Source organism: Ambystoma mexicanum, chromosome 5p (genome assembly GCF_040938575.1).
Source record: "Ambystoma mexicanum isolate Mex_15411 chromosome 5p, UKY_AmexF1_1, whole genome shotgun sequence".
In the NCBI taxonomy this organism is placed as follows: Eukaryota; Metazoa; Chordata; class Amphibia; order Caudata; family Ambystomatidae; genus Ambystoma; species Ambystoma mexicanum.
In genome coordinates, this window is record NC_090930.1 from 390,030,087 (window position 1) to 390,049,810 (window position 19,724).

Sequence of the window (19,724 nt, forward strand, 5' to 3'; positions counted from 1 at the left end):
AACTCCGCGGCTGGTTTCTTCCCTGGCAGTGCAATGACCTCCAGCTTCCTCCTTCTCTTCCCCTGGATGATGCTCTGACTTGCACCCGCTGGCAGGAACAACTGCCCCTGCTGGAGCTTCCTCACCATTTCAGGTACTGTGTCCCGCCTCGTTTCCCTTGCAACAGACTGTCCAACGTGTCCCGTAAATCCTTGACTCTCTATCCTGGGGTGACCTCGGACCTGTTAACATTACATTTCTAACTTGATCCAACCTCTTTTGACTTTTCTGCAAACACTTTGAGTGCATTTGCACTGTGTGATCTTGGGCACATTCCGCTTTGCTTTCTCCAAGAGTGGGCCTGGCCTATGAACTTTTTGCTCTACACTAGACCCTGCCTTTCTTGACTTGCTGTGGTTTCTTAAAAGTGTTGGTACCGTGTGTTTTTCCTATTCTGCCTTTTCTCTCCCTTTTTAAACAAATTATTGGAGTGCCATCTACGGTTACGCGCTCACCTCTGTTTTGCTAAATAAGTGGTGTCTTAACCTAGACTTGTCGAATAATTAACTAGGGAGGTCTATATATTTATAGTGACTGTGTTTGAACTTGCTTGACATATTAGTGCCAGTGTATTTTTACAAGCGTGTTTTTAAATAAATGATGTACTTTTATACCAAAGCTCTGGACAGTGGTTGCTTGTGCTACTGTATTTTTGGCCCTATTGTGTATACTCGATATACTGCCTAACTCTTCTTGAGAGAGGTCTGACTGCTCAGCCACAGCTACCAGGTAAGTCTGGGTGGTGCAGAGTGCTACCAATTGGGTTTACTGCCAACTCCTGTAGACTTAAACTTTTTGCAGTGGTCCCTAAGGGAACTGCACAGGTTTCTGCCTAACAGACAGCAATTACTATGATTCAAACAAATACTGACTCAAGGTTTCTGAGCAAACAAATATAGATTTAGTTGCACATCAGATGTAAAACATTTCACTGAAGTAAAACACAATCTTAATACACTACACCACACCCAATAGATTCTGGACATGTTAGGCTCAAAATGAAGTGTGAGCAAAATGGCACTCCAGGAATTTAAAAGGGAAGGAAATACAAAGTTAGGCAAGAATTGAAAAACACCAACAAGTAAATAAGTGGGACAATCTAGAAAAAGGAACTACAGTGAGGAAATCAAATTCAAGGGGGCCTGGCCCGAATTCAATGGACCAAAGTCTTTGCTCAAGATCACACAGTTCAGGGTAGATTGCGGTCTTTGCCAAGAGTTCAAGACAAAGTTGGTGGGCAGAAAAGTTAGTTTAAAGAATGGAAAAGGACAAGCCCTCGGATTGGCAAAGGTTTTCACACACTTTCACCGCGGCTGAATGAAACGGACAACTGTATTTGGACAGTACCTTAGATGTAGAAGAAGGCTGTAGCTGAGGCGGACATTCCTGGCAGGTCCTGCAGGTTCATGGTTCCTGAAGTGACTGTCAGACTGACACGAAGTTGGAAGACTGGAGGGTCCTGCACTGCCCATGGAAGAAACCAGCAGCAGGGCAAAGCAATGAATAAAATCTGCACTCCTTAAAATACAAGAAGAGCCAGTTCCTCCTGGCTATCTGGTTCACTGTAGCTCTGTACAGCAAATTCGACCAGAAAAGGGAGACGTGGCGAGCAGTTTGGTAAACTGGTTGTTCCCACCAGCTCAAGGGGAGAAGATTCCTTGAAGATCTTCCCTGTCGTTGGAGTATGAAGATTCGGACATGCCGCAAGGTTTCACCAGGCAGTTCATTCTTTGTAGGGGTCCATTTCTGTCAGCTCTCTTTCGGTTCTTTCCTTCCTGTGGCAACTCTGTCTTTCCAGCCCCAGAGGCCTGCTTTTTATGCAGTTTTCCCCCATTCACACAGCCTGGCTGTCAATCACACAGCAGGGTGGCTGTCCTGCTGGGACAGTCACCACAACCAATCAGATCAGAGTCCGACATGGGTCTCCAAGGAGACCCTGTGCAGGGAATCATAAACCCCTCCCTCACATCCTGTCCCCCCAGACATACAGGCGCTTAAGGAGGGCTTCTGTGTAGAAGCCTGCGAAAGGACGGTGAACAAAGGAACCAAAACTGGTTTGGCGCGCAGAGAAAAACACGAGAAAGACTTTTACAAAAATAAATGGCGAATAAACCCAGCCAGAACCGTATAAAAATGTACATGGTCTAGTGGGTTTAAGTTTAAGGCTACCAAGATGGCCTTAAACAATACCAGGACAATTTAAGATAACCATGGTAGGAAAAGTAGGGTAAATACCACTGCCACGAGCCAAGTCTTAATGAAAAGGGCGTGAAACAATGCTCCAAGAGAAACAGACAAAAAGGGATATTAACCCTTTCCAGAACTATATTTAAGATAGTTTGTACTGGGTCTGTGAGTTTTAAAAGAGACTTATAAAGTCAATGGCAACTTTCCATGTTCTGGGAGACAGTAGTCAGCCCCAGAAAATGGAATCAGAGTTGGGAAGCCTAAAAGACAACCCTGTGTGACTGCACTGAAGGTGCTGTGTAACACACAGTAAAGAGATGATGCCTATGGAGTAGGTGAGGCTCCACAGTCTATGACCACAGTAAAATGTTAAACACACACAGCAAAACACATCTAAGAGTGGGAAAAAAGGCTCACGCTCTTACCAGGTGAAAAAAAAATAAATCCCAGAAATCCAGCAAATCTGCTGAGGGACTCAGTAGGTAAGGGAAATTAGCTATTCTGGAGAATTCTCCCAAACAGTCTCAAAGCACCCCCCACCCCTTGCTCTCTGTGACTATCTCTGTTCCCCCCACCCCATGTCCCCCATGAGTGTCTCTGTGCCCCCCACCCCTTTCCCTCATGAGTGTCTCCAAGCAACCCCCCATCCCTTGTCCCCAGGAATGTCTCCAAGCACCCCCCCACCCCTTGCCCCCCATGAGTGTCTCCAAGCACCCTCCACCCCTTGCCCACCCATGAGTGTCTCCAAGCACCCCCTGACCCCTTGCCCCTTTAGTGTCTCCAAGCACCGCCCCACCCCTTGCCCACCCGTGAGTGTCTCAAAGCTGTCCCTCCCCTTTTCCTGTGAAATATCGGCACCACCCCAATTGCCCTCAGGCATGGTAATCGTAGGTGCTTGTCTTGTGCAGCCGCCTGCCCTCCCCTCCTTCCTGTCCCTCTCCTTGTCCAGTGAAAGTTTGGCACTACCCCATTTGCCGTCAGGCATAGTAATAGTAGCTGCCTGCCTTTTGCAGCCATCTTGTCCTCCCCCGCCCCTCCCCCACCTTTTCTTTTTACCTTAGCACTTACTGTTATCATTTGTTCCTCGACCTTTGATAACAGCTTGTCTGTCTCCCCCTTCCCTCCTTGTACTCTCCTCCCTCTCCCCCCAGAACTACCTTCAATAGTCGACTTTTTTCAGATAGTCATTTGTACTGTTTCTCTCCTTATCCTTTCTCTTCACTCCCCTCAACCCCTCCTCTTGTCACTCATGCACTGCAACAATTGTTGTCAGGCATAGTAATGTTAATGCTAGTCTTGCCTCACGTTTTTCCTTCCTCTCCTCTCCCTTATTGTTCCATGCACTGTACTATCTGATATATTATGACAGTTATTTTTCACATTCTCATTTGTTTCAAGGGCTTGAAAGAATGTAACTGTATTCTCCCATGTTCCCTCCATCCTAGAAGCGCTTTGAAACACATTGTGTATAGGCGCTATACAAATAAACAACCAATCAATCAATCAACCAACCAGAACAGGGCCTAATCAAATGCAACATCAAGCCAGTCATTTCCTTGTATTCCTCCTTGTTTTTTTCATGTGAACTCCTAGACCATGCACAGCTGCAATTATGTGAAATAATTACCCGTTCTCTGTGTCTTCGTGAGGTGTGAATGTGTAGCAGGTATGGCCAAATTTTCAGCACACACCTCCTTCCATTGGCATCAGCATATCAAGGACTTAGCGATTCTGCATTGTCAGCCATCTCAGGGCACGCAACTCAACCTTTCTGACTTTGAACCCATGCCCGGTGTCATTTGCCAACTGGACCAGTTCCCAGCATACAATTTGCAGCCATTTTGGATTGCCCGCCGCCTGCATGCCGGGTAGCAGTATTGAAGTGAAGAATGTTTGCGCTGAGATGAAAAGTCTGTATTCATTAGGGATTTCAGAGAGCAAATTGGCTGAGTCTCTAGGTAAAATATGAAACTCTGGTGGTGGTTACGGGTTCTGTTTTTCAAAAGCAGGTGAAATGGTCAGGGCTGTATCGGGTATCGGCCCTCCATGTAAATGTTCTTCTGTGTTTACTATTGTGCTGAGTGCAGCATTTCCAGCAAACAGTATCTCATCCATGATGGCGAGAGGAGCAAATATGCTTGTTGGCCACAGACCCACTAGTAATCCATCACTGCCACGGTGCTTCTTTTCATCTATGAGGTCAGGAGGGTCCTATTGCAGCAACCGTTAGAGCCGATAAAGATAGTTCCTTCACTGTGGAAGATAAGTTCATATGTTTTTTCTCGATGCACTTTCACTGGTTTTTCCATTGCTGCAATTCATGCCGACTTTGTAATGTGCTCTGTCCAAATTTTTGCAGAGGTTGCTTCCACTCAAGCCAGGAGCTCCTCTTCATATCCTAGGAGACCCTCTGCCATGCAGCTGAGTGTGGTTTCTTTCCATGTGTTGCTTATATATTTAAGTCCTTGGATCACCAGATATGGTTGTTGCAAACATTTACTGTCTCTCAGATTATCGTTACATTCAGGGGATCTGGATCCGTGAGCTCTAGTCGCACGCCGTGTGCCTGAAACATGCCTTAATCCCACATAACTCAAGAAAAACCAGGTACTGTGCCTATATTATTGGTACTTCCTGTGGTACTAATACCTTGGGTGCTCCTGACACGTGCAGGATTAGTGAACACACATAACAGGTACCATTTGCTGTTTCTCTCCCTTCTACACTCATATCCATATACCAACTATTGGTCATCTCGGGGTATCTCACATCTTCAATATCATCAAGGCCGAGCCCATGGTAGGCATCATGTTTTGCTCTTTGTGCTTGACCTTTCATTCTTTAATGTGGCCCTATGTGTTTGGTCTCCACACTTCTAATGCTAATATCATCATTCATGCTTATATTGTGAAAACTATTTTTTTTAAATAAATGGGAAAACATTTTCTAATATCATACTCATACATATAGGTGTACTTGTTGGTCTGCTAAAGCTGTTAATACACTCATCACTACTGTTATACCTCTTTACAGTAATGTTGGTGATGTTTGAGTATACACCCTTCCTCCCCCTCTTTTATATGACCTCCCCATATAAAGGATGCTCCCCAATAAATTCCCAGTATAAACATTAAAATGGTAAATAGTCCTGCACTAAAGTGCATTCCACACATATGAATATGAACATCTAGGCACAATCTCATAGCTAACACATTTTCTAACATGTACTATCTGGCCGTATACTTGATGCTGAGGTAGATGGGCAGTGTCCGGTGTCTTTAAGATTCTTGTGTTATGTTTTGGGGTGCTCTGTGGACATCAGAAAGGTGAATTCAGCTCCAAAGCCCCTTTACTTTTACAGCAAGGGGAGTTGAAAACACTACTTCGTAAGGGCCATGAAATCTCGGGTTATTCCATTTTCCAACAAAGTTCCTCACCTAGATAGGTTCTTCAGGCAGTAGCAGTTGGGAGTCTGTCACTGTCGTGTTTGCAGTGTTCGGTGTGTCCTCTTGTCGGGGTGATCTGTCGGGTGATCTGTCGGGTGATCTGTCGGTGATCTGTCGGGAGACATATTTAATTGCACGTGTTTGTGTTGGCAGATACTCTTTAAATTCTTCACCTAAAACTACTGCTGCTCTATGGGCATCTGAGGCTTCCCTGACAGGGGATATGGGCATTCTCATGCACCAACCAGTTACCTCTTCGTGGGGTGATAAATGGTTGTCTTGCTGGGTTGTGTGCACAAACCGAAGAGGGCCAAGGGTAAGCAATGCACCCAGTTCATTTGAACGTGCTGCAAAGCTTAAATAGTTTGCTCTTGAGAAGGACCTTGATCCTCTCCACAACAGCATTTGCCTCGGGGTGTTAAATTGAAAGCAGTAAACATAAGGGATAGACTGGTAAACAAACACGGTTTGGTCTTCCCATACTAAATTCTAAAGCACACTTCTGATTTCAGTGTGGATTTTTCAAAAAGGGTAGGGCGTCTAGACAAGTATACCTCAAAAAGCACAACATGAAGCCCTGTCACGGCCCTGGGTGTAGAAACCAGTTAACAAGGGCGTGCCTTATTGAATGGAAGGCATAAACCAGGGCCCATGTAGGAACAAAAAACGGTTGACTTAGTAGCCGTTATTTATAGCGTCTGGAAAATGATTTCCTAATGGTGTGGGGAGGACTGCAAGGAGGGTGCTGGTCCAAGGATGTTTCGGTGGGCAGTGGAGGCTGCCTTCATTTTGACCTACGGATGTCGCTCTACAAGGGAAAGAGCACGCAGTGTTAAAAACAGGGGGTAGTCAGGGAGGGGAAGACAAAGCACAGGGCTGGGAAGGTGCGTGATGATGGACTCACTTCCAAAGTGCGACATTCGATGTGGGGGCATGCAATGTGAACACCAAAGCTGGCGCCACCCACCTGAAAAGAGGGTCTTCCGAGAGATGTAAAATCAGCGGAAAAGGCGTTGGCGAGGTGGGCATATATGTGGCCCTGTCGGAGAGTCCCATAGTCAAGACGTGGGACCCAGGGAGTCTGGAGTCAGACAGAAGTGAGATTAATGTTACCTAACCAGCGTGCCAACTCTTGATACTACATTAGGTGAAAACCTCCACACATTAATTAACAGAGATCCATATTTAAGGAACAATCCATTCAAAGTACAATGCTGCATCTGTTTAATACCTCATAGATTGGAACGCAGGCCTTGAAAACGACTCAAGTCCAAACACGTGTCGGCTGATACTTTGGAGAATAAAGCCAACTACAGATAAAAACTTGCACAAACTCTTTTTGATTCATTACTATAATAAATTACACAATCTATTAACAGTAGGCAGAGCGCGATATGCCGATTCGAAAATTGATTTCTGTATTTCTTAATTTAGGTCTTTATTGGTAGACCTATTCTGAATTTGTGATGCAGGCAACCACTTCTGAATGTGATAGTGGTCAAAGCCCACTCTTAAGGGCTGTACTCATTCTTATTGTTATGCTGCAAACTGAAATGAACATTTCAATAAAGATATCACAATACAGAGGAACCAAAGCTGCTTTGAGCATGTCTGATTTTGTTTCCATTTACTTTCTTAAATAAAAAAATTAAAAAATAAGCATTGATAAAGCTAATTTTGGTTTGTATAGGAATTTGCCCGGCGCACACCAAATAGCAGTTACTGCCATCATTTGCTTCATTATTCACTTCATATCCGTTATATCACGATCACATAACAAATATTGCACTAGAAAGACAAGGGGACCCTTTGCAAGTTTGGCGGTGTGGGGAAGAAGTGACAGTAATTCCGTTAATGCCACTTTTCCCGCACCTCCAAACTACAAGTTTGCAAATGGGGTATTTGAGGGGTCAGAAATTTGAGGCAGACAACTTTTAGATGATTTCTCAAATTCTGCCATTTTATTGAATACAATTTTTAACAAATGCCTCACTATCCCTGCCCTGGTGAGTGTTTCCCTGCCTATCTAATCTAAAGGAAACCACTCTAACACAGGATATCTGACCTTCACACATAAAATACACAAGAACAAATATGACAATTTACAACAACTCTTAACACTAGTATTTCCAATATTCACAACCTTTCTTTGTAACCTGGGTGAACTCTCCTTTCCCAGGTTTCAAGTTAGGTTTTAGTTCCAAAGTTGAACAAAAAGAAACAAGAAAATCTGGTTTGCAATTCAATTCTTGTCTCCTTCACTTTGTCAAAAGAATGTTTAGTTTCACCAATATTTAACCAACAGAACAACTTTCTCTCCTTCTTTAAGGAATGATTTCCACTTCACCAATCAGAATCATTGTTGTTCAGGTTCACACTGTTTTGACACAACTTAAAAATGTCAGAAAAAGAAATACAGTTCCTTTTCAATGTAGTACAGCTTCTTTATAGCATCAGGAATCACTTTGTCAGGATGACTTCATAGCCGCCACTGCTTCTACCTGGACCACTCACATACCAGCTTAACTTCTGCAGCGACTCACCATGCGGGTCTACTCTCATGCCCCATAGTGTTCCACATTTAATTGAGCTTCTGAAGTTTTAAATCTACGACAACCAGAGGTCTTATCACAAATTCAACAGTTTGCAACTTTGTAATTTCCACATTAGTGCATCTCAACACCTTCAGGTAGCACAGCACTCTTCCGATGAATGTTTTAAAAATGGCACTATGAAATTGAAGAGGCATATTTAACAAGGTATAAGAGAAAATGAAATGCTTGCAGCAAAGGCTGGGTTTGGTACAGAGTATCAAGACAATGTATTGAAGTAAGTATTTATTTACTTGAGATCTCCAGTTGCATGGCCATAATAGGGTTTGTCTCGTTTTTTTGTCATGTTGTCTTTTATGATACAGATCAGTCTGTTGTTTTAACTAGCTATTTTATTATATTGTTTTTTAAAATATGTATTATCACTGTAATAGTATGATTGCATTTCATGTGCATGTGTTTTATGGACACTGTCCAAAATAAACGTAAAATGAAATGAAATGCAAATTAATTTGATGATGTCAGGTACTGAGCAGGTGCCACTTTTCTCCAAGTTTGGGAAACCTCTATGTTGCAGAATGTGAGCAACTCTGCATCTACTCAGAGAGATATCCATTCATAGCAAGCAGTAATACCTGGGTAAGATATATAGATCATATCCTCTTGATCAATGATGGAGATGAAGCACACCTGTCTAGTGCAATATTTGTTATTGTGTAATTGGCTTAACAAAGATAACCACTTCTTTAAGTTTATAAGCCAGTAGTTGGGGATCTTCAATTAAAAGTGAAAGATGGCGGTATTAGCATCACATTTTATTGTAACAAGTCAGGTGGAATGGGGGTGACATTATGGCCTAGGTATTGAGAGGAGAGACTCTTTGCAGAGGTGAGTCTTCAGTTATTTTCTGAATTGTTGGAGCGTGAGGGCAAGTCTGATGTTGACCAGTACGTTCACGATTTAATCATGCATTCAATAACAAAAAGTTACCCAGAAAAGAAATGAAGAAGGGCTTCTAAAAGAGCGAGAAAGATACATTGTGAAGTTCTAGTACATTACATTGACAGTTCATTAGCGAATATGATCTCAGGATTTTTCTTCTATTCACCTCATTGTCATAGAATCAACAAAAATGATGAACACACTTTGGCCAATTATAAAGGCTAGAACATTATTGTTACCTATGCAAACATTTGCAGTTAAACACGCACACATTTTTAAATGGATACCATTAGTAGTCAGACTAAACGAATAGCCAAATTGAACGGTGGTCACAGGCACCCAACAGTGCATACTGCCCATATGGGTTTCATTTTTGCAAGAACGAATTGCACAAAGTAAAGCAACATTGTAGGGTCGGCATACAGGACTAAAAGAGGCTTTACAAATTTAAATTATAGTTATGGCATTTATTTGATCACATGCCCACGTGTCCTTAAATATATAGTCATGACTAATAGGCCAATACAAAAAGAGGACTTGAAACATAAATCATGCATAAGAACAAATAGTCAAAATGCCCCTTTGCTTGAATATTTTATGAACTAAGGACAGCAAGCACAACCATTACTTTCGTTTATGAGCAACGTTGGATTTTCAGGCTAAATAATGACATCAGAGACCTACAGGAAGAGACCTAAAGGTATCAATTAACAATCTTGAAATAACATACCAGCAAGAATATGCACTATATATTGGAAATATGGGATGAACTTTGATCATTTATTCAAATCAAAAGGATTTAAGAGCACAGAGTTTGGTTTCAAATGCACAAAATCTTAATTTGATTATTTTTATCCTGGTAAAAATGTTAGTACATAAAATGAGTAGTAAAGAAATACAATATTAAAGTGTTGAATCATCTGTATAAAATTCAAATTAGACATACTATCTTGAGGTGAAGTTCACGCTTGTCACACAGTAATCGAATTCAATGAAACAATGGGCTAGAATTTCTTTCAGAAAGGAAAATACAGTAACAAGTAATGCTGAGGAATAGGGATCTGCCACACTTAAATGGCACCCTAAAGTACAGTATTCCCTTCAGGCAATTCACAAAACAGTGCAACTGTATTCCACAGGGTGGAGAACCACCTACGTCACTCTGTGATGTTGTGATATAATCATGCAAACAAAAATCAAAACCAGGATGGCAGCCCCTTTGCAGTGCCGCAAGGCACGTCTATTAACCAGAATATTTTTTATAGATAATAAATTAAATACGTTAAACACAGTTGTAGGAAGAATACAAGAGATAATACCCCTTCTGAATATATAATGGTTTGACATAAATCTCTAGTCACATTAATGGTTGGGTCAGACAGCAGCACATTTTTGTAGATAATATTGGTATCATTTAGATAGGAAGCACATCACTGCTCTCTAAGTTCAGGTTACCATAAATAGGGAAATCTTAATTCTTACAAGTGGAAAACAATATTGCCTAAATTAACTTAAGTGAGACTCAACGGTGGTTCCCCTTGTAGAGTGTGACAGGTTATATTTGAGAAAGGATTGGCACTCACTTCTCAATAAATTATTTATAACCCATTGGTTTCATCATTCTCATCGCAGTATAGGGACTGTCTTGTTAATTTCCCCTAAATTACTGTAATGATGGGACAGCTTTAAATACAGCCTAATCACATGGATGATTAGTCAGTGCACTCATTTTCAGGGAACCAAGTATTGCCAACACTCCTTTTGAAACACCTTCTCTCTCAGATAGAGATTCAGAACCTAGTAACAAAGAGCAGCAGAATACTAACCTTATGATCACCGTGGCTGCCTTCATATGAATTTTAAACCAGCTTTGAAGATTCTGGCAGATACTTCATCACAAACAAAATGTAAAAAAAAGCACCAAGAAGATAAACATATGGTTTAAATCTAATATTTTCAATGGAGACTGAATCTGTACCTCTAAATAGAAATAACTATGCCAGAGAATTAACCAATTCAGAAATGTTTGTTTTTGGTAAAGAATGATCTTTTAATCCAATCAATATTGTCCATTTCACAGATTTGCAGATGGATGAGTACATTCATCACAAATGTAAAACAAAACAACTATTTTAACAGCATAGCAAATTAACCCAAATCCAATCAAAATAAACTAGAGCTTTCAACCCAAACACTACAAAATATAATCAAGTATGAAAACTGGCAGAGAATCTTATTCTAGAGCCAAATTGAAATGTGTGACATGCAATGTAAGGAGCATATTTATCAGAATAGTCTGTTGAAAATGGGAGTGATCATGGCCTAGCCAGCCTCTAGGACCCAAGTGGCCTGAGGAAGCAGTTCAGAGACACCAGTACCTGCATTCAGCTATTGGCGGGCTGACATAGTCAGACCCGGGGTCGAAGGTAGATCCAAGCTGATCAGGCTCAATTCACTCATGTAGGATCGTGGAGGCCCCAGCAGCACACGAATCACACAGCATCGATGTGCAATCAATGAGGCAGCCGTTCAGGGGCAGCTGGTCTGAGCTGTGGTTGAAACCCCCGGTTAGAGTTGGTGTGTGACTCTCCAATGATTCAGTTTGGGTCTCAGCAATTAGCAATCACTTCAGGTTTACTAGGTTATGAACTTTGCAAAGGCACATGCAATGTTTGTTGTGGCAGAGGAGCACAGTAACCCGCACTGGTGACTTCCCTCTTGTTCCATGTGCAGTGAACACTTCATCTGTTCTGATCCTCTGGTTGTTGTGAGGCCCTTTCAGGGGGACTCAAGGATAGGATGATGGCATTCAGAGTCTGTTCTACTACTGAGCAGATTCCGCTGTGGTAGGTTGTGATGCAAATTAGATTTAACTCCTGATGCGCCTGTGGAGCGGTACGGGACAGATTGTGCTTTTGTCTTGAATACATCCTTCTTCAGCTCAGGCTGAGGGCTGTGGAGAGTGCAGCTCTCCCTAAGGAAGTTCTCTAAGATCTTCAGAATGAATAGGCAGCTTTAAATGATTTGAGAGGAACTGAGCGAATCTGCTGAAGAGATGGAAGACCCCTTCTTTTAAGGGCAAATGTCCTCAGGTGATTGGTGTAAAGCTAGCCTGCTTTAGTGGTCCAGTCATAGTGGACTTTGCCATTGTAATTTCACACCAAGAGTGCTTTGCTCAAGAGGAATTGCAGGGAACAGGAAGAGAGAGAGACAGTGAAAATCAGGATGGTGGAAGCCTCCTTCCCTTGACCAGAGCCCTCCTGCCTATTATAATTCCACCACCTTTCCTTCTCACTAAGAAAAATGGCCTCTAGAGATACAACGGTGTGAGGCTACTGCATTTGAATGAGTGTGCCCCCCTGATTCCAAGGTCCAGGACAAATGCATGCTGTGCAACTGTCTCGGGCAGAGTGTGTTACCAGCCCCCACTCAAAGAGCAAAGAGGAGGCCCAGTTCACCAGCTTCTCTTCCTGCCATTTGGTGGGCTACACCCAGCTGACCAGAACACACATCACCTTCCACAGTTGCGCTGACTCACAGGAGCTGGGACATGTGGATATCAATTGGAAATTGGCAATCATGATCATACGTAAACCATGCACTATGCTTAAAAGTAGGCATACCTTTTATTTAGAGTTTACACTGCCACCTGCATGGGTGACTCATGATCATGGTAGTTTTGGGTACAGGGGGGCATAATAAAGGCAAGTCCCTTTACGCTCACACCAGAAATAATGCAAACCTCTAGGGAAAGGGCAAAGAGATTGTTTGCAAGGATAACAAGGTGTAATTGTACAAAAGAAAAGGGTGTCAGCAGAGGACTTTGCTGCTCGAGAATGTTCTGCCTGAATCATCATGAACAGTACATTATAAGAATCCACATCATCACTGAGGACGTCATCCATAGGGTCTAAACCTGCAGAGCTGATTGGTGAGACCATATACCAGGTCCTGCTCCATAAGGGATGCCAGGCTTTGATTGGTTCACGTCTCTGCCGTCTGTCTGCTCCCTCGTCGGTGTCAGCTAGACTCATCTCTCCAGGGACTGAAGGTCAGGCTCTTCACATGTTGCTTTTACAAGGCTACTATTGTACATTAAGCTACTACAAAATCATTATGGCATGCACCTGGGAGGCTCAGAAACTGGCACTAGGGGGAGGGGAGGAACCCAATCATTCTGACCCACACATTCTGTGCTCTGTCTATATGGCACCCCTTCGCACCTAAAGCTTCCACCCTCGTTTTAATCTATAATGTATCCCTCTCTGTACCTCATACTACAAAGGGTGTATTTATGGGAAGAGGTAAAATGGTTGTGTATGTTCAGATCTTTTATGACCATTGGTTTTATCGCTGGTGGGCTGGGGTCACTCACTATCATGAAATGCAGGGGTTCTTGGGCTGGGTTAGTGGTGTGTGCCATTACTCCTGGTGGGTTGGGTAGGGGATAGAGCTCTGCTGTTGGCCTAGCTGTGATGAATGTGCATCGCAAGGAGTCTGGTGCTGTCTCACAGCCTTGCAGGGTGCATTCCTTTCTTTGATAATAAATAATTGCAACAGTTAAGGGACAAAGGGAAGTTTCTGAAGATGTACCGTTTTATTTGCACTTGTTTGCAAAATTTGCAGGCCACTTTATACTCAAAGGTGACTTGTGAATTTCAATGGGGCTGGACAGCAGTACAAAAGGTGGGCTGTTCATGACCCCTTGGAACATTTGTTTGAACTGCATGTACCCAACCTTAATGTATGACAGGCTCTCACCACCCACATGGGTGATTTGAGCACATTTCGCAGTACTAGGCCCATTACAGTGAAATGTAAATAACATAAACGCATTCCTATCCATGTTTCAGCGATAGAAAGACCCAAACATCCAATGACATTCTCACTGGGGCATGATCCAAAATAACTATGGGTGATACCTCTGAGTCAGCCAGTCCATACAGCAGTGTCTGTGGAAGACTGGGAGCTGTGGAATTGAGAAGTAAATATAAATTCCCTATCATAATGGTAATATGGTAAGAGTCTGTTATCAGGCATTTCTAAAACACAATTGACCAGGCTACAGAGCGATCAGAATGCGGCTCTGTGTCTTGTTTATGAAGCCCCAAAATCTACTGGGATCTCATCCTTATGTGGATTTCCCCTTTGGCTTTCTGTCCGGGAGAGAATTGGTTTTGAAATATGCTATGCCTAGTTTTTAGGTACTTACTCATCCTGGCACCTAAATAGCATGCATATAAACTGATATGGTATGTTCCGAGCTGATCATTCTACTCCTCAGGTAAGCTTTTGTTGTGTTTTCAGGAGGGGCAGGTGCTTCTTGGTCTACAGTCCTAGACTGTGGAACTCTACTGTGGGAACTTCACTGCATGTATGTTCATTACAATTATAGAAATCCTTGATAACATACTTCAAATAATCAGTGGGGATATAGAGGTTTCTTAGTGTACAGTCAGATAGCTTTGGTCACACATGAATATCATTTCAACTTTTGCATCCTGATGCAGTTTGATCAGCCAGGAATTTGGGCGATACAAATGAATTCAAATATCATGGAGTTGATGTCTTAATCAGTCCATGCTACATCCCTGACCTTGTTAACTTAGTACTCTTTCAGGACAGCACCTATTAAATATTCCTCCAAAACACTAAATCATTCTGAGTAGGGTTGTATACATTGACTATCATGAGAGACACCAGCCAAAGATAAGTCACTGATAGCCCACCTAACCTAAGTGGCCTTCACTTCCTCAATGATGCTGACTTGAATACATGTGTTCATTAACATAGCTAAACCATTTTTCTTATTTTGCAAATGAAAAATAATACTTTGCCTCACCATAATCTCCTAAGCTAGCGGACTCATAAGCATTGTGGTGGGCTTCTTATAATAAAGCAAAGACTGCTTAACCCCCACACATTTCATATAATTATGCTAAGTAACATCCAAGAAGATTATGATAGGCACCATTCAAGTTTCACATGAAATATGATTTAGTTCTCCTCATATAGCATTAATCGTACTTTAATGTAACATCCAGGGAGTAAAACAGAAAGAAATAAACAGTAACATAGAGAGATATTGTTATTTTCAGAGTGGTCCAACAAATTCATCATTAAAGACCTCAGCCACCACTTTTAAACACCTGACAATGTCTCTAGACAAGTGTGATCTATGAAAGTGTCATCCAAACAGGTGCTCCCCTTCTCCTCCAGAATCATCAAGGACCACATAACACCCTCACCCTGGTATTGGCTGATTTCTGCAATCACTCTTTCACCACTGGATCTTCCCCCTGTCTCCTCAAGCACTCTCTTGTGTACCCCCTCCTTAAAAAGCCTTTGGCTGATCCTATCTGCCTGGCTAACTACGGCCCTATCTCTATCACTCCTTTCCTGGAAAATCTGGCTATCTCCGAGCTCACTCCCCATACTAAATCTGTCGGTTGCCTCCATGACCATCAGTCTGGTTTCAGAACAGCCAGAGGCACTGATACTGCTCTCATGAACACTGTGAAGATCTGCTCTCTAATCTTGATTCCAGCCTTCCTTCTGTCCTCATCCTCCTTGAGCTTTCCTCTGCTTTTGACACAGTCAATCATGCCTTACTGATCCATCGACTCTGTGAGAACCTGGCATCATGGATCAAACCCTGGAGTGGTTGACCTCCTTCCTTGTGGACTGACCCTCTCAGGTCCAACATGGGTCCTTTTTCTCCATCCCCTCTCTCTACACATGTGGTGTCCCCCAGGGCTCTACCCTCTCACCTTGGCTCTTCAATGTATACTTGGCCGAGTGGGCCACCCGATCTCTACCTTATCCTCTAACTTTCAGTGTCATACGGATGACACTCAGCTCTCTTTAATGATCCCCTCAGCTCTCTACTCTCACTCATTTCTGACTGCCTATCTGTGATTCAGGTTTGGTGCACCACAACTATCTCTGCCTTAATTCCAGTAAGACTGAGAGCCTTCTCATCGGGAGCCCGCAACTGCTTTCCCTCTCTCATTCTGCCAGTCCTCCTTAGGCCCTCTTCCCTCACCTTCCTGTGCAGCAAAAAACCTCAGTGTCATCTTCGACTTCACTCTCTCCTTCTCTTTGCACATCACAGGCCCTCTACCAGATTCACCTCCTCAGAGGTATTCTTCCTTTTCTCACTTTCCCCCAGAAGCTCACAGTCTCCAGGGCCCTGGTTCTCTCTAGGCTGGACTACTGCAACCACTTTAACCCAATCTGCCTTCCTCTCCTCCCTCTTCAACTAATCCAGAACAGGACTGCACGGTTTGTCTTTGCCCTGAAGCCCAGGGACTGCATCCCTCCTGCCCTGAAATCTCTACACTGGCTCCCGTGGCTGCAAGGATCAAGCTCAAGACCCTCTGCATTGTCCACAAGGCTTTCTTGGGCCGGGTCCCGCATTACATCCAACACTCTCTTCCACAATACCTTCCTTCCAGAGCCCTTCGCTCAGCTACCTCTAACTCTCCAAGGGTCCAGGCTCCTCCATGATCAGTCTCCACTACAATGCCTTCTGGCCTACCGCACACTTAGGGATGTAACTGTAACTTCTACAGTCCCCCACCTCCTTGCACCTTCTCTGAGCTGTGCTGCCCTGGCTACACTTACTCAGATCAATTTCTGCCCTGATTTTACTTCCTGCCTCCTTCTGCCTGGCACTTCCCCCTCTCCCCCCCTGCAATTTGTGCTATCACACTTGCAAAGTCAGAATGACACAAGGCCTAGTAAGAACATTTGTCTTGTCCTCCCTCTGTCTTCCCTAGCTTGTCTTGTCGTGCCATGAAAACATGTGTATATAGGTGTGTTATAAATAACATATCATATCAGATGAGTATTTGCAAAAAGAAGAAGTGAACAACTAACAAAAGCAGCACCCATCATTCTCCAACATACAGTAAACTTGACAGCATGTGGTCCTTCAGTCAAAATAGGCAGAGCCAGCAGACGATCAAGAACAATTATACCAGTCAATCGCAGTGTGAGGGATGCCCATCTGACTATCCTGGTATGACCCTGGCAGATAAGGAGAGAACTATACTTTCAAAAAAGGTGTGAGAAATCGTCAAAATCTACAGTTTTAAGCAAATCTATACCGAAGAAAAGTATGCAGAGAAAGAGAAACACCAGTCTAAAAACAAACATGTTAGCTAAGGCTGGTGCACAGCATCTGAAAAATGACACATGTGAGGGAATATGCAATGTCTGTAAAAAGCGTATATCTCCAATGTAACTGATGAATCCAAGAACATAAGTCCTTTCAGTTTCCTGAGAGTATCCAGCAATTTTTATGTAAATGGGAAAACAGTTCAATCTAAGATGAAAAGCACACATGTTACAGGACAGGCAAAATCTCTATTTGGCCCTTGCATTGTTTAGATTTTCCTTTACTAGACTGGGAATCAGCTTTGCAGAAAGAGAAATACAGAGATGTTAATGGTATGTCTTAGATAGAAGTATGATTGCAAGGTAATATTATATTATACTGTTTGTAATGAGAATTGTTACAAGGAAAACAAAATGTCTTTTAAATGCTACATTTGTGAATGAAACCCAATATAGGCCTGAACTATCCACTTGTATTCCTTCCTTCCAGCACTCAAAAAGCTACCAGATAGGGGGCCCCTGCTTTCCCAGGAGACACGTGTGAACATTGGCTTTGAATCTGACCATAAATGCTGATGACTCTGCTTGGTGTTGATTATCTGGAAGCCATGGCCCACTGAGCAAAACTAATGGTAGTCATTCACAACTCTCATCTGCCACAGTGTCTGTGTTAAAGACCTTAAGTATACAAGAAATAGTCCCTCGGCAGCGGTCCCCTCGCAAGAAATCAAATACTTCACTTTCCAGGGAAACAATGCCTAACAAAAAGGGCAACCAGATCCTGGGATCAACATGAGGAGGGATGAAAATCATAAATTACCCTGGCAGCCTAACTTCATAGAACATTTGCCATGACAACCATCTCTTTCTAGTTTGTAAATGCCTAACATATCTTAGCATTCATGCCAGCAAGCCTGTTATTCAAATGGACATTCATATTTGTCTAAAAGTATCACTGTGTAAAAAGCCAACATTTTTTACCCCTCCAAAAAAAGTCATGTCGAGAGGAAAATCACATAATTTGACTCGACTGAATGAGAGCAATCTGATGAACTGATTAGTAACAAGATCACATGTGAGGAGAATCATATAAAGAATGTTACAGTTCTTTAATTTAGAAATCTCCAAGATGACATCACATCAAATGGGAGGGGAACGGGATGTGGAAGTCACTCCCTTAAGACCTCCCTATTCTTTAATATGCCCAATGAGTACCAAGGGGTTAGTTTAGTGTGATGTAACTTTTGGAAAAGTGTCCAATCTCCTCCATTGTCCAATTTGATTAGAGAAATTATACACACCTGTAAAGTGGTTTCAGGCTCTATAAATGTTCAAATCATTAGATTCTGGCGACAGTAATTCGCTGACTCATTCACTTGCTGGTTGATGAAGGAGAACAAGTAGAATTGATAGCAAAGAAAGTAGAATGGAATAGAATTCTTTCCTTTTGGATTCATTTTTGGATTATTAGCAGTGCACTACAAGAGAGGCTTACGTAGAGTTAAAGACCCAGGTCTTTGACAGTGGAAGTGTAAATGTGCCTTTAGAATTATAGATATGATAGAATAGGTCCTATGGTTTGTATTCGTCCTCTTCTCTGTGTAATGATCAAACACATGAGCACATTAGCAGTTTTTGGGGAGCTAAAATGACATCTCATTATCTGAATAACTAGAAAAATAAGGTAACTAAAGTCAGTTTGGGTTGCCTCTCCAAACAGGGTATTTTTACTGGTGCTGATCCATTTAAAATATCTCGTAAAGGGTGATACATTTCTACCTATTTTCCTGCCTTTAGGTTGCCCAATGAAATTGAAAAATGTACACTTTTACACATTAAAACAATAGAAACACAACTGAAAGCAAACATACTTTTGTTTTGTAAGTGTTTCAAATGCAGGAAATGTCTATTTACAATAAATAAGAAGAAGAAAGATTTAGATAAGCAGGGATGTTCTGATCTAATATGGTTTTCTATAAAATTATCATTTTATCTTGAGGCCTCATATGCTGTTCAATGCATGGTGGATATGTGCTCAGGATAAACCAAATATACATTTTGTGATTCGTGTGCATTAAAAGTTTACCTTTATATAATTTACGTTTTGATTATTGAAGCTGGAATTTCATAGATACTTAATTTGCTTACATTTAAATTGATGTAATTATTATATTCTTTTGATAAATTGAACTTCAGTGCAACCCTGTTTGTTTCTTGTCCCAAAAAGAGAGGGATACTTTAGGGAATCAATATTGTTAAATCGGAATGTATTACAGGCATATGTATATGAGGGGGTCATAGAGTGTCAACATGGCATGTTTGCGGGTAGCAATTACATGAACAGACAAGTGTCATATTGATTGAGAAATAAGGAACCACACTGAATATGCAATACAGGGTTAATGGATTGCATTCCCCATGCTTCATGGTTTATCTT